Here is a 14,382-nt window from a genome sequence, read left to right as displayed (position 1 = left end):
AAACAAAGGGATTATGAACACGGAAATGAAAAGGTAGGATAAGTGGGGAAGGAAGCAGATGAGAGGGAGGAGGAGGAGGAGGAGGAGGAGGAGGAGGAGGAGGAGGAGGAGGCAAAGATGGGGCGAGAAATGAAGGATGAGGAACAATGAAAACAGTTAAAAGGAAGAATAAGAATTGACAGAAGGAAAGTAAATAAAGGAAGGGTGATAATTACAGAAATATCCATAAAAAGAAAAAACTGCAAGGAAAGAGAGAGAGCATGCAAAAGAAAATACCTGAGGAGTTAGTCGGTTGTAGGAGAAGGCCGAGAAGAGGAATATTGGCAGTGAATCGAAAGTGTGTTGGGAGGGCGTAGTACATCTGGCAACCCATCCAATGCAGAAGAGGTGTACAGTACTCAACATACGAGAGCTTGAGAAAAGACTTCGCCCTAAACAATAAATGTGGAATGTTGAATAACGTTCATATAAAACAAATAATGGTATACGTAACAAATCTAAAATGTTGAATTATAATCATAAAAGAAATAATCATATATGAAATAAGTGAAGAATGTTGAATAACACCGATAAAAGAAGATATGAAACAATAAATGTGGAATGTTGAATAACATGCATAAAACAAATAATGATAGATTTAACATTTGCAGAATGTTGAATTATAATCATTAAAGATAATCACATGTGTAATAAGTGTAGAATGTTGAATAACACTGATAAAAGAAGATTAATAAGAAACAATAAATGTAGAATGTTGAATAACGTTCATATAAAACAATTAATGGTATATGTAACAAATGTAGAATGTTGAATTATAATCATAAAAGAAATATTTGCAAATGGACATTCTCTTCAATTCTTATTAATAAAAACTGGAAGAAAGAACATATTAAAAAGATAAAATATAGAATAACTTAAAATATCAACTTTAAAACAAAAAGAAATGGGAAGACGCATAGACAGAATAAAGGAAGAACGAAGGAAGAAGAAAAGACAGGATCAGGGAATGACTGAGAATATGAGGTGGATAGAGAGGATAAGAAATAAGGGTTAAAAGGATTAGGATTATTACAGGGAGGATGCAGATAATGATGAGGAAGTGTAAGAAAGAGGAGGAGAAGGAAGAGGGAAGAAGACAATGGACAAGGAACAGAGGATAAACAAGGAAAGGATAAGGATGATAAGGAGAAAGATGAGGATAATGATAAAACGGGAAGGCTAAGGGAAGTGAGGACAGGGTTAAGATGATTAGAAGAAAGATCGAAAAATGAGGAAAATGGATTAAAACAAGATAATAATGAAAGGAAAAGGATAATAATGAGAAGAAAAGGATAATAACGAGGAAAGATGTTTCTTAGAATAACGATGGAAAAGATGAAAAGCAATACTAGGAATAAAAAATAACGATAAAGGAGAGGAATATGATTGGGAGGAATAGGATAATGATAGAGGATAAGGATGATCAGGAGGAAAATAAAGAAGGATGAGGAGGAATGAAAAAAAAGGAAAACCAAGAGGAGGAGGGAGGATGGAGGAAGAAAAGAGGGAAGCGTAGGAAGAAGAAGAAAGAAATGAAGAAAAGAAGAAAAATTTACGAAATACGAAAGGAGAAAAGAAAATTGAATAGGAAGACAAAGGGGAGGAGAAGAAAAATAAAGAAGACAGGAGGCATAAAATAAAAAAGACGAGGAATTGAATAAGAAAAATATAAAGAATGAAGAATAGGAAGAGAAACAGAAAAATAAGAAATTTGGAAACTTGAGAAAGAAGAATGAGAGATGGAAAAATTAACGGAGAAGGATAAGGATGAGGAATTAAGGGTAAAAGAAAAGAAAAAAAAGAGGAAAAGGAAAGATTGCCAAAAAGACGAAGGAAGGAGAAGGGAGGAACAAAGCGAGAATAAAAAGAATAAGCGGCGAAGGGGGAGGGGGAAGTCAAGGAATAAATGCAAAGGCAAATGAGAAAAAGAGGGTGAAATGTAACGAAGATAAAAAAGGAGAAGGAGGAATAAATGAAAAGAGAAAAGGGGACATAGAACAGAAAGGATAAAAAAAGAATAAGAAAAGGAGGAGAAAGAACAGTAAATATAAAAAAGAACAATGAAAGTAAATGAAAGGGAACGAAGAGCAAAATGTTCAAATGACAAACAAGAAAGATAAGTGGAGAAGAAGGAATAAAAGTAGGGGGGACAGAAGAGAAGGAGGATGAAGAAGGGAAAATAATAACAAAGAGGGTAAAATAAAGCAAAGAAGAAAAGAGTAGGAAAAAGGAAGACAAAGGAGAGAAAGAAGATACAGGGGAGGAAGGAAGAGGAACAGAGGAAACAGAATAAAGAGGTTACAGAGAAAACAACTAAGGAAAAGAAAACGTAAAGAGGAGAAGAAAGGGAAAGAGAAATAAGTACAGAAAATATGAAGATGGGAGAATCAAACGGGAAGGATGAAAAACATAAATGAAAAAAAATGGGAAGGTAAGTAAGAAAGGACTATAGGAGGAGAGGAGATAGAAGAAGAAAAAAAAGCAAGAAAAAACAAAAAAGTGGAATGGGGAGATGAAGGGGAAAGGATAAAGTGAAGAGAGGGTCATGTTGAAAAGATGAAATGGAAAAAAAGGAAACAAGAGGAAAGAATTGAAGAAAAAAAAAGGAAAAAAGGGAATATATGAAAGAGAAACTAAGGATGACAGGGAAGGAGGGAAGTGAAGAAGAGGAAAAGTGGGAATGAAAGGAGGAGAGAAGAGTATGGAAGAATGAACAAAAGTAAAGGAACACAAAGAGGGTGAAAAGAAAGGGAAAGAGAGAAGGAAGGGAGCAAGAGAAAAGAGGCAATGGGAGAAAGGAGAGGAGGAAAGAACAGAAAGTCAGGGAAGGAGAAAGAATTAAAAGAGGAAAAGAGAAAATAAGGATTAATTAAAAGGGAAAACTTAAAAGGAAAAGAGTAGAAAAGAAACTTAGGAAATGGAACGTTAAGAAGGAAGAAGATTGAGATGAGAAGGGAATAAGAGGAGAGAAGAACTATCAAAGAATGGAGATAAGAATAAAAGCAGGGAGGTATAAGGATCAACATGAGAGCGAGAAGTGAAAGAGGAGAGATAGAGGAAGAACATTCTTTAATAAGGAAGAGTTAGAAGAAGAAGAGGATGAGGAGGATTAGGAAAATTAGAAGAAAAGTAAGAGTAGGGAGAAGAGGAGAAAGAGAAGTTAAAGGAAGATTACGATAATCAGAGGTAAAAGAGCTGAAGGATGAGGAGGAAAAAAGTAAAAAAAAGGAGGAGGTAGGAAGAGGAAGAGGAATTAGGTTACGAGGAGAAGCAAAAAGGAGTTTAGGATGATGCGGAGGATAAGAATGCAAATTAGGATGACTGAGAGGAGCTGGGAGATAAGGAGGATAAACGGTAGGATAAGGAAGGGGCGGAGGAGGAGGAAAACGAGAGATGGGAAGAGAAGGATAAAGAGGGGGAAGAAAGAATAGAAAGGGATAGGAAAATGAAGAGAGGGATTTGGAAGATGAGGCAAAGGAAGAAACGAATAAAGGGGTAGATTGAAGAAATGCAGGAAGATGATAAGGAGGAGGAGAGGGATGATACAGGAGGAGGAGAAGAATGATGAGGAGGAGGATTAGGTGGAGGAGAAGGAGGAGGAGAAGGAGCATAAGGAGGAGGAGGTGGAGGAAGAGGAGGAGAAGTTAGATAAGGAGGAGAATTAGGTGAAGGAGGAGGAGGAGGAGGAGGAGGATTACGTGGAGTAGAAGGATGAGGAGAAGGATGATAAGGTGGAGGAGGTGGTGGAGGAGGAGGAGGAGAAGGTAATAAGGAGGAGAATTAGTTGAAGGAGGAGGAGGAGGAGGAGGAAAAGGATGATAAGAGGAGGATTAGATGGAAGAGAAGGATGATAAGGAGGAGGAGGAGGTGGAGGAGAAGGAGGAGAAGAAGGCGAAGGAGGAGGATGACATGGATGAGGAGGAGACAGGCAGGAGGAGGAGAAGGAGGAGGAGGATGATAAGGATGAGGAGGAGACAGATTTAGGTGGAGGAGGAGGAGAAGAAGGAGGAGGAGGATGATAAGGATGAGGAGGAGACAGATTTGGTGGAGGAGAAAGAGGAGCAGAAGGAGGAGGAGAAGGAGGAGGAAGATGATAAGTACGAGGAAGAGACAGATAAGGTGGAGGGGAATGAGGAGGAGAAAGATTAGGTTGAGAAGAAAGAGGAGGAGAAGGATGATAAGGAGTAGGGGAAGGAGGAGGAGGGTGACAGATTAGCTGGAGGAGAAGGAGGAGGAGGAGAAGGAGGAGGAGTAGGAGGATAAGGATGAGGAGGAGGAGGAGAAGGAAGAGGAGGATGATAAAGATGAGGAGGAGACAGATAATAGGTGAGGAGAAGAGCAAGAGAAGCAGGAGGAGGATGATAAGTATGAGGAGGAACAGGAATAGGTGAGGAGATGAAGAGGGAGGAGGATAAGGAGGAAGAGAATGATAAGGATTGAGAGGAGACAGATAAAGTGGAGGGAAGGAGAGGAGAAAATTAGGGTTGAGAGAAGAGGAGGAGAAGGATGATAAGGAGGGAGAGAAGGGGAGGAGGGAGACGATTAGCTGGAGAGAAGGAGGAGGAGGGAGATAAGGCCTTCAAAGGCAGGAGACAGATTAGGTGGAGGAGAAGGAGGAGGAGAAGGATGATAAGAAGGAGGAGGAGACGACAGATTAGGTGGAGGAGAAGGAGGAGGAGAAGGATGATAAGGATGAGGAGGAGACAGATTAGGTGGAGGAGAAGGAGAGGAGGAAGGAGCAATAAGCATGAGGGGAGACAGAAAATATAAGGTGGAGGAGAAGGAGGAGAGAAGGATGATAAGGATGGAGGAGGAGACAGATTAGAGTGGAGGGAGAAGGAGGAGGAGGAGGAGCATTAAGGATGAGAGGAGACAGATTAGTGGAGGAGAAGGAGGAGGAGAAAGGATGATAAGGATGAGGAGGAGACAGATTAGGTGGAGGAGAAGGAGGAGGAGAAGGAGCATAAGGATGAGGAGGAGACAGATTAGGTGGAGGAGAAGGAGGAGGAGAAGGATGATAAGGAGGAGAATAAAAAGGAGGAGGATTAGGTGGAGGAGAAGGATGATAAGGAGGAGAATAAAAAGGAGGAGGATTAGGTGGAGGAGAAGGAGCGGAGAGAAAGGGAGAGGAAGAGAAGGAGGAGGAAAGGAGGAGGAGGGAGGAGAACAGATTAGGTGGAGGAGAAAGGAGGAGGAGAAAGAGGATAGACTAAGGAGCCGAAGAATAAAAAGAAGAGATTTAGGTGGAGGAGAAGGGAAGAGAAAGAGGGAGGAGAAGATGAAGGAGGAGGAGAGGAGGAGCGAGGAGGAGAGGAACAGATGAATCGGGAGGAGAAGGAGGAAAGGATAGTCTGATTAAGAGGAGGGAAGGAGAAGGAAGATGATAAGGAATGAGAAGGGACAAATTAGGTGGGAGAGAGGATTAAGAGGAGGCAAAAGGATGATAAGAGGTAGGAGAAAAGGAGTGAGGGGATGAGTAAGGATAAGATGGAGACAAATTAGTTGGGGAGGAGGTAGGGAGAAAGATGATAAAGTGGAGGGGAAGGAGGAGGAGAAAAATTAGGTTGAAGAGAAAGAGGAGGAGAAGGATGATAAGGAGGAGGAGAAGGAGGAGGAGGGAGACGGATTAGCTGGAGGAGAAGGAGGAGGAGGAGGAGGATAAGGCTAAGGAGGAGACAGATTAGGTGGAGGAGAAGGAGGAGGAGAAGGATGATAAGAAGGAGGAGGAGACGACAGATTAGGTGGTGGAGAGACGTTTATGGAGGAGAAGGATGATAAGGATGAGGAGGAGACAGATTAGGTGGAGGAGAAGGAGGAGGAGAAGGAGCATAAGGATGAGGAGGAGACAGATTAGGTGGAGGAGAAGGAGGAGGAGAAGGATGATAAGGATGAGGAGGAGACAGATTAGGTGGAGGAGAAGGAGGAGGAGAAGGAGCATAAGGATGAGGAGAGGACAGATTAGGTGGCGGAGAAGGAGGAGGTAGAGGATGATGGGGAAGGAATAAAAAGGAGGGGATAGAGTTAGATGGAGGAGGAAGGAAAAAAAGGACAGGATTAATTAAGGATTCAAGGTGGAGGAGAAGGATTGGAGGAGAAGGATAGAATAAGGAATAGGAGGAGGAGGATAGGAGGGTTGGAGTAGGTAGGAGGAAAGGAGGAGGATGAATAAGGAGGAGAATAAAAAAGGAGGAGGATTAGGTGGAGGAGGAAGGATTAAGAAAAGGAGAAAAAAAAAGGAGGAGATAGTGGGAAGGAGGTAGGAGGAGAGGAGGAGGATTAAGATGGGGAGGAGAAGGAGGAGGATGATAAGAGAGGAGAACAGAGTGAAGGAGTGGAGGAGGAGGAGAGATTGAGGGTGGAAAGGATGGAAGAGGATTAAAAAGGGGATTGGATAGGAGGAGGAAGGAAGGAGAGAGGATGAGTGGGGAAGAGGGAGAACAAAATAGGTTGGGGAGGAGGAGGCGGGAGGAAGGATGATAAGGGAGGAGGAGACGGACAGGATTAAGGTGTAGGAGAAGGAGGAGAGGAGGGATGGGGGATAAGGAGGAGGGAAGATATAAGGGAAGGGAGGAGAGACAGATTAGGGGGGGGGGGGGTTTTGGAAAGGGAATGGAGGAGGAGGAGATTAGGTTGGAGAGAAAGAGAAGGGAGGAAGGATGATAACGAAGGTAGGAAGGGGAAGGAGGGAGGGACAGATTAGGTTGGAGGAAGAAAAGGCAGAAGGAGGAGGAAGGAGGGGAAGGGAGGAGGGCGTAGGGGAGGAGAAGGATGAGGAAGGGGAGAGGAAGAGAGGAGGATGATAAAGATGAGGAGGAGACAGATTAGGTGGAGGAGAAAGAGCAAGAGAAGCAGGAGGAGGATGATAAGTATGAGGAGGAGACAGAATAGGTGGAGGAGATGGAAGAGGAGGAGGATAAGGAGGAAGAGAATGATAAGGATGAGGAGGAGACAGATAAAGTGGAGGGGAAGGAGGAGGAGAAAAATTAGGTTGAAGAGAAAGAGGAGGAGAAGGATGAGACGGAGAGAATGGAGTGGAGGGAAGACGGATAGGGCGGAAGGTGAGGAGAGGAGGGAGACGGATTAGCTGGAGGAGAAGGAGGAGGAGGAGGAGGGGATAAGGAAAGGAGGAGACAGATTAGGTGGAGGAGAAGGAGGGAGGAGAAGGTATGAGGGAGAGGAGGATACGGACAGATTAGGTGGAGGAGAAGGAGGAGGAGAAGGATGATAAGGATGAGGAGGAGACAGATTAGGTGGAGGAGAAGGAGGAGGAGAAGGAGCATAAGGATGAGGAGGAGACAGATTAGGTGGAGGAGAAGGAGGAGGAGAAGGATGATAAGGATGAGGAGGAGACAGATTAGGTGGAGGAGAAGGAGGAGGAGAAGGAGCATAAGGATGAGGAGGAGAACAGATTAGGGGTGGGTGAGAAAGGAGGAGGTAAGAAGGATGATAAGGATGAGGAGAGATTAGGTGGAGGAGAAGGGGAAGGAGGAGAGGAAGGATAAAGGATGAGGAGGAGACAGATTAGGTGGAGGAGAAGGAGGAGGAGAAGGATGATAAGGAGGAGAATAAAAAGGAGGAGGATTAGGTGGAGGAGAAGGATGATAAGGAGGAGAATAAAAAGGAGGGAGGATAGGATGGAGGCGAAGGAGAAGAGAAAGAGGAGGGAGGAAGCTGAAGGAGGAGGGAGGGAGGAGGAGGAGGAGGAGACCGATTAGGTGGAGGAGAAGGAGGAGGAGAAGGATGATAAGGAGGAGAATAAAAAGGAGGAGGATTAGGTGGAGGAGAAGGAGGAAGAGAAAGAGGAGGAGAAGATGAAGGAGGAGGAGGAGGAGGAGGAGGAGGAGGAGACAGATTAAGTGGAGGAGAAGGAGGAAAAGGATGATAAGGAGGAGGAGAAGGAGAAGGAAGATGATAAGGATGAGGAAGAGACAAATTAGGTGGAGGAGAAAGAGGAGGAAAAGGATGATAAGGAGGAGGAGAAGGAGGAGGAGGATGATAAGGATAAAGAGGAGACAAATTAGGTGGGGGAGGAGGAGAGGAGAAAGATGATAAGGAGGAGGAGAAGGAGGAGGAGGAGAAGGATGGTAGGGGGAAGGAGGAGAATATTGATAAGGATGAGGAGAAGAAGAAGGAGGGGGTAGATAAGGAGAGGAGAAAGGAAGGAAGAGGATGATATGGTGGAGGAAAAGGATGATAAGGAGGAGGAGGATGTGGAGGAGGATAAAGAGAAGGAGGAAAAAGGATCAGGATTAGGAGTAGCATCACAGGACATATTGGAGGAGGAAGAAGGAACAAGGAAAGGAGCAGCCATCTTAAGAGGAGGAGGAACTGGGACAGGATAAGAGAAGAGGAGAAGAATGAAGGAGAGAAGGTCGAGATGGAGAATGAATAAGGGACGGAAAAAGAGGATTACTAGGAAGAGAAAAGAGAAAGATGGAAGCATGACATGGGAAAAGAGAAGCAAAAGGAGGAGGTAGTGAATAAGGATGACCAAGAAGGTGGGGAGAATAAAGTGGAGAATGGAGTAACTGAAAATAGAATGAGGATAAAGAAGAAGATCAAGAAAGGTAGAAGGAAATGGAAATAAGGAGAAGGGAGGAGAAAAATATTGAGTAAATAGGAGGTGGAGGAGATAAAAGAGGACAAAGAAGAATAGCAGAGGAAGAGAAAGAGGAGGAACAACAGATGAATAAGAACCAGAAAGAGAAGAAGTGGGGAAAGAGAACGGGCGGGAGGATACCAACGAAAGAAGAAACGGGAAACTTATGATAAAACAGGACAGCAAAACGGAAGTTGAAAAAATCAAGAAAAGGAATAAGGAAAAGAAGGAATAAAATAAGAAAGGTAGTAATGAAGGAGGGACAGCATGGAAAAGTGAAAAGAACGGAAATAAATAAAAGAGCGATGCTGGAAAAATACACATTGAAGAACAGAAAAGGGAGAAAATGCAGACGGAGATATAAAGGATGGGAAATAAGGAGAGGAAGAAGAAACCAAAATAAACGAAACAAAAGACGAAAACAAATAAGAATGAAAGCGAAGCGAGCGCAAGAGAAGAAAATGTAAATTGTGGGGGAAACGAAAAGGAACAAAAATAATAGTAATTAAATAAAAGAGGCAACTAAGAGAAGTAAAGAGAGAGAGAAGACAAATGAGGAGAGAAAAAAATACAGAAAATGAAAAATAAAAGATTAAGTAGGAGAGATAAGAAGATAAGAGAAATAAGGACGATAAGACAAGAAAGTAAGGAGGAACAGGGAAAATCAGGCAAGAAGCGAAAGACGAAATAAGGAATTAAATGAAGGGAGGGAATAATTCATGAAAAGGAAAAGGGGGAACTGAAGAGGCAAGGATAAAGGACACAGTAACAGAGAAGAAAGCATAAAAGCAAAAAAAGGAAGAAACATAGTAAGGGAGACAGAAAGGATGGATGAAAGGGAACGATTTGAAGGAAGTTGAGGGACTGAAAGAAAGAAGATGAAACGAAAGATTCAGGAAAAGGAGAAGGAATAAGAAATTAATCTTACCAAATAAAGATGAATGAAAGTCAGGTCATAAAGGAAGAAAGAAGCAAAGGAAAAATGAAGAATAGAAGAGACTAAACAAGGTGAAAGGTAAGTGGGTAAAATTTAATAAAATATAGAATCAAAGGAATGATGGGAAGAAGAAAGAAAAAAAGGAAAATGAAGAGACAGGCTAATCACGGGAGGGGAACATAAAAGGTAAAAGAACACGGACGGAAAGAAGCAAAGAGGAAAACAAGAAAGGACAGGAAAAAAAGGAAGGAAAAGGTAAACTAATAAGGGAAAATGGTGAGAAAATAAAAAGCTAGAGAAGGAAAAAGAAGGAAGTGGGAATAAAAGACAGAAATATGAAAAGGCAGGAACAGAACACAAGGAAGAAAAAGGCTTCGTCAAACACCAGGGTAAATAGCGATGAAAGGATAAAGAGGAAGGTACGAAAGGTGGAGAGTGAGAAAAAAAAAGTAGTAAACGACGTATAAAAGAGAAATTGGACTTAGAGAGAGAAAATATAAGAAGGAAGAAATAAAGGAAAGCCAGGTAGAAAGTCAGATGGAGAGAGAGAGAGTGGAAAACAAGGATCAAGGGAAGGAAATAAAAGAAAGTTGGGAAACAGTAAATTGATAGAGGAAAGGAAGAGAATTGAGAATTAAAGGGAAGTATTAAAAATGGATTAGGTTACAAACAAGTAAGAGGAGGAAAGGAGAGAAAGTATAAGTGACAGGAAAAGTAAATGGAGAGGAAGAGAGAGAATGGAATTATGGAAAGAGGAGGATGTGGTAATAAAATGGGGCAAAGAAGGATAAATACGGAGGTGGCAACACAACAGACATACGAAAAGGAAGAAGCATAATGGAAACAGGAAGACCATTTACATAGTGAAAGGGAGGACGCAAAGAGGCACAAGAACAGAATGGAAACAGAAAGGAGTGATAAAAAAATGCTGGAGAGGGAAACAGGGAAAGAATCGTGTAAAATGAGGGATAAAATTCGAGAAAGGAACATAAATAAAAGATGGCTGAAAAAGAGCATAGAAGAAAAAAAAGAGGAAAATAGACACAGGAGAAACAGAAACAGGAATAGCGTACAGATAGTAAGAAAAGGTTAAAATAGAATAGAATGGACAGCAGAAGGAAGGATAAAAAGAGGAACATGAATAAAGCAAATGTAAAAGATGGAAGTATTTGAGGGGAACATAACTGTGCACAATGAGGAGGATAGGAGAAAGGGGAAAACAGGAATAAAAGAGAGCAAAAAAGAGGAGGAAGAGACTAAGAGGAAACATGAATAGGGATTGTACAAGGAATAAGAAAGAAAGGAGACAACGGAATAGAAATAGAGGCCATAGAGAAAAGAATGAAAATAATAGAAACAGGAATAGAATGGATATAGAGAATATAAAGATGAAATGGAATCAAGCATAAAATGGACATAGGGACGAGAGGATAAAAACGTAGACAGGAAATGAAAGGAAAGAAAGGAAGAAAATATAGCTATGGAAATAGGCGTAGAAGAAAGAGAAATTAAAGGATAGCTGGATAAAATGGACATCAAGGTCTGAAGGATAAACGAGGAAAAGGAAACAGAAGGACGTAAGAAAATGAAAGTGAAGAGGTAAACTTAGGAAGGAATAGCGTGGATTGAAAAAAGAAAAAGATGAATAACGTTGGACAGAGTATGCAAGAAATATGGGTAAAAGAGGAGTAAGTGTAGACAAAGGTAAGAAGAAGTAAGAGAAGAAAAAATAACATAGGTGGACGGACGCAAAACCAATTAAGTGAAGAGAGAGGAATAATCATGTACAGAGCATGAAAGAAGGCAGGAAAGGAGGGGAATATAAGAGGACAGAGGATAGAGGAATTACAATATTAGGAAATTAAGGTGGACTAGAGATAGAAGTAAGGAAATGAAAGGAATACAGGTAGACAGAGAATGTAGAAGGAGAAAAATTAGAGATAAATCGAGCAAAGAAAAAAAGCAATCAGGTCAGACATCAATAAACGTTGACAGAGGATGGAAGAAGTTGGTCTGGGAAAAAAGAATAAGGGTGAAGAAGAGATGGGGGAAAGTAAAACAAAAAGAAATAATGATGGAAAGAGGAAGGGGAAAGAAATAATGAGGAAGAAGGAAGGAAGGATGGAAAGGAAGAGGTACAAATGTGAACAGGAGATGGAGGAAGTAAAGGACAAACAAATAGAGGGGGACAAAGGATGAAGGCGATAAGTGAAGAAAAAGCAATAAAGATGGACAGGATGGAGTAAGGAAAAATAGGAGCGGTGGACAGAGAATGTAGGAATAGAAGAACAGAATATAAAACGAAGGCAAAAGAAACAAGGGAGGAAAAAGGGATGAAGAGGAGAAGGAGGGCATTTTAATAGAAGAATTAGGGATGGAGGATGAACGAGGAGAAGAAAACTTGGTAAAGAAACTAAAGAAAGTAAGAGGAAAAGGTAATAAAAGTGGATGGAAGTTGGGAGAAGTGAGGAAATAAAGGGATAGAGGAGGGGAGATGATAAAGGATGTAAGGGAACAAGAAAGGAAAGAAGCAAATAAGGTAAGAAGAGAGGCCAAATAAGGCCGAGGGATGAGGGGAGTTAAGTAATAAGGAGTAATAAAAGTAGGAAAAGTATGGAGAAAGTAAAGAAGGACAAATGAATGCAGGTAGACAGAGAATGGTGATAGGGGAAAAAAGAATGAAGGTGACAGAAGAATGAAGGAGTTATTAGAACAAAAGGAGTGAAGGAAAAGACTGAAGAAAGTAATGAAATAAAAAGGAGTTTATTTCTTTAAAGAATGAAGGAAGTTAAGGAAAATGGGATAAAAATGGACATAGGATGAAAGAAATAAAAGAGGAAAGAGGAATAAATGTGTAAGGAAAAAGAAGATAAAATAGACATAGGATGAAAAAAATAAAGGATGGAAGAGGAATAAAGGTGGACAATGAAGGAGGAAGAAAGGAAAGGAAACGGAACAATGGTTAACAGAGAGGTGGTAGACAGAATGTAAGAAAGAGCAATGAAGGTGGACTTGAGTTGGAGTAAATAGAAGAAAAATGAGTAAATGTAGGTAAGGGATAGAGGAAGTAGGAACTAGAAATGAAAAAGGCTGGTGGGAGAAACAGAATGAAAAGTTATAACAGGGTGAAGGATTTAGGGAGGAAAAGAAATAAAGATAAAAAAATGGTTGAGGAAGTAAGGGAAAAAAACTAAATGATGGTGGGATTGAGAGTAAATAGAAAAAAGGATGAATGAAACATGGGTAGGGAAAGGAATAAAGATGCAGATTAAGAAAGAAGTAAAAAAAAAGAAAAATAAATATTGCTGAGATTAAGGAATGGCGGAGGATGATTTTAGGGCGGAAATGGAATAATGGTGGCCAGAGGGTGGAGGATAAGAGGATAATAAAAGGAATATACGCAGAGGTTGGAAGGATTATGGAAGGAAAAGAGATAAAGGTTGAGGAGGAAAGGTTTAAAAAAGAAATAAAACACACAAAAGATGGAGGAAGTGAGGGAACAGAAAGAAATAAAGGTGCAGAGGATAAATGAGGTTTGAGAAGAAAAAAAGAATGAACAGGTAGATGATGGAGAAAGTAAGAGGAAGATGGAATAAACATAAAGAGGGAAGATGCAAGAATTAAACAAACGAAGAGGGAAATGCCAAAAACAGCTGGAGGAATAGTGGTAAAATATGAGGGTTAAAAAGAAGAAAAAGGAAATGAATATAACGGAGGATAAAGGATGGGATAGAAAAAATTAATAAAACCAAAATGAGGATGAAGGAAGTAAGCAAACAATATACAAAAAGGTGGACAGGTAATTGAAGGAACTTTGGTGGGAAAAGGAGAGAGAAAATATTTTTCTACAGAAAAATGAAGGAAATACAAGAAACGGAATATAAATGACAGATAATGGAAGCAGCTAAAAATACAAATACATTAAACAATAGAGAAGGACGATTAATAAAATAAGTAAAAAAGGAATAAAAGTATAAAAAATATTGACAAAGTGAAATAATAGTAAAAATAAATATAACAAAGGATGGAGGAATCAGGAAGCGAAAGGAATAAAGGTGAAGGTAGGAACACGGGAATATAAAAGAAGAAAGGGAATAAAGACAGACGCATGATGGAGGAAGAAAGAAAAAGATAAGAAAAGGAACAAAGTAAAAGTGGACAGAGGCAGGAAGATGGTAAGGAAGAAAGAAATAAAGGTATGCAGAGGAAGAAATGATAAGAAAGGACAGAGGAACAGAAATATAAAGAGGCATGAAGAGGAAGAAGGAAGTAATCAAAGAAAGGGAAAAAGGAAGGAGGAGGATAGGAAAGAAAGGAATTAAAGTATAGGGAGAATGAAAGAAGAAATAAAAGAAAGAAATTAAAAGTAGACAGAAGAAGGATGAGGATATGGTAAAAAGAAATTAAGATATAGAGCAAATAAAGGAATAAAAAAAAAGATAAGAATTAAAAGTGTAAAGAGGACGTTGGGAAGAGAACAGTTAGGGTACGAGGGGGAAGAAGGAAATAAGAAAAGAAAGGGAATAAAAGGGACAGAGGAAGGTTCGGGATAAAGAATAAAGGAATTAAGGTAAAGAGAGCAAGAAAAGGGTAAGAAAAGAAAGGGACTAAAAGTGAACAGAGAAATGTGGAAATGGAAGAAAGGAGTTAAGGTAAACAGAAAGGAAGAAGGAAGAAAGGAAAAAAAGTATAAAAGTAGAGAGAGGAAGGAGGATAGGGAGGAAAGAAAATGAGTAAAGCTGAGGAGGAAGGAAGTAATAAAAGAAAGAGATAAAAAATGGACAGGAGAAAGAGGGGATAGGGAAAA

The 14,382-nt window shown here is 40.4% G+C and overlaps 1 protein-coding gene across 7 annotated transcripts in view; it reads right to left on the bottom strand.

Moving 5' to 3' along the window:
* Positions 1-14,382, bottom strand: part of LOC135201459 (uncharacterized) — a 206,380-nt gene that overhangs the window by 36,002 nt on the left and 155,996 nt on the right. For all 7 annotated transcript variants that reach the window (XR_010311543.1, XR_010311540.1, XR_010311544.1 and 4 more), the window contains exon 6: positions 277-431. The gene's annotated coding sequence lies outside the window, so the exon portion shown is untranslated. The remainder of the gene's footprint in view (positions 1-276; positions 432-14,382) is intronic.

Source organism: Macrobrachium nipponense, chromosome 28 (genome assembly GCF_015104395.2).
Source record: "Macrobrachium nipponense isolate FS-2020 chromosome 28, ASM1510439v2, whole genome shotgun sequence".
Taxonomy (NCBI): domain Eukaryota; kingdom Metazoa; phylum Arthropoda; class Malacostraca; order Decapoda; family Palaemonidae; genus Macrobrachium; species Macrobrachium nipponense.
The sequence above is the reverse complement of the archived record's forward strand: the minus strand, read 5'-3'. Positions and strand labels throughout refer to the sequence as shown.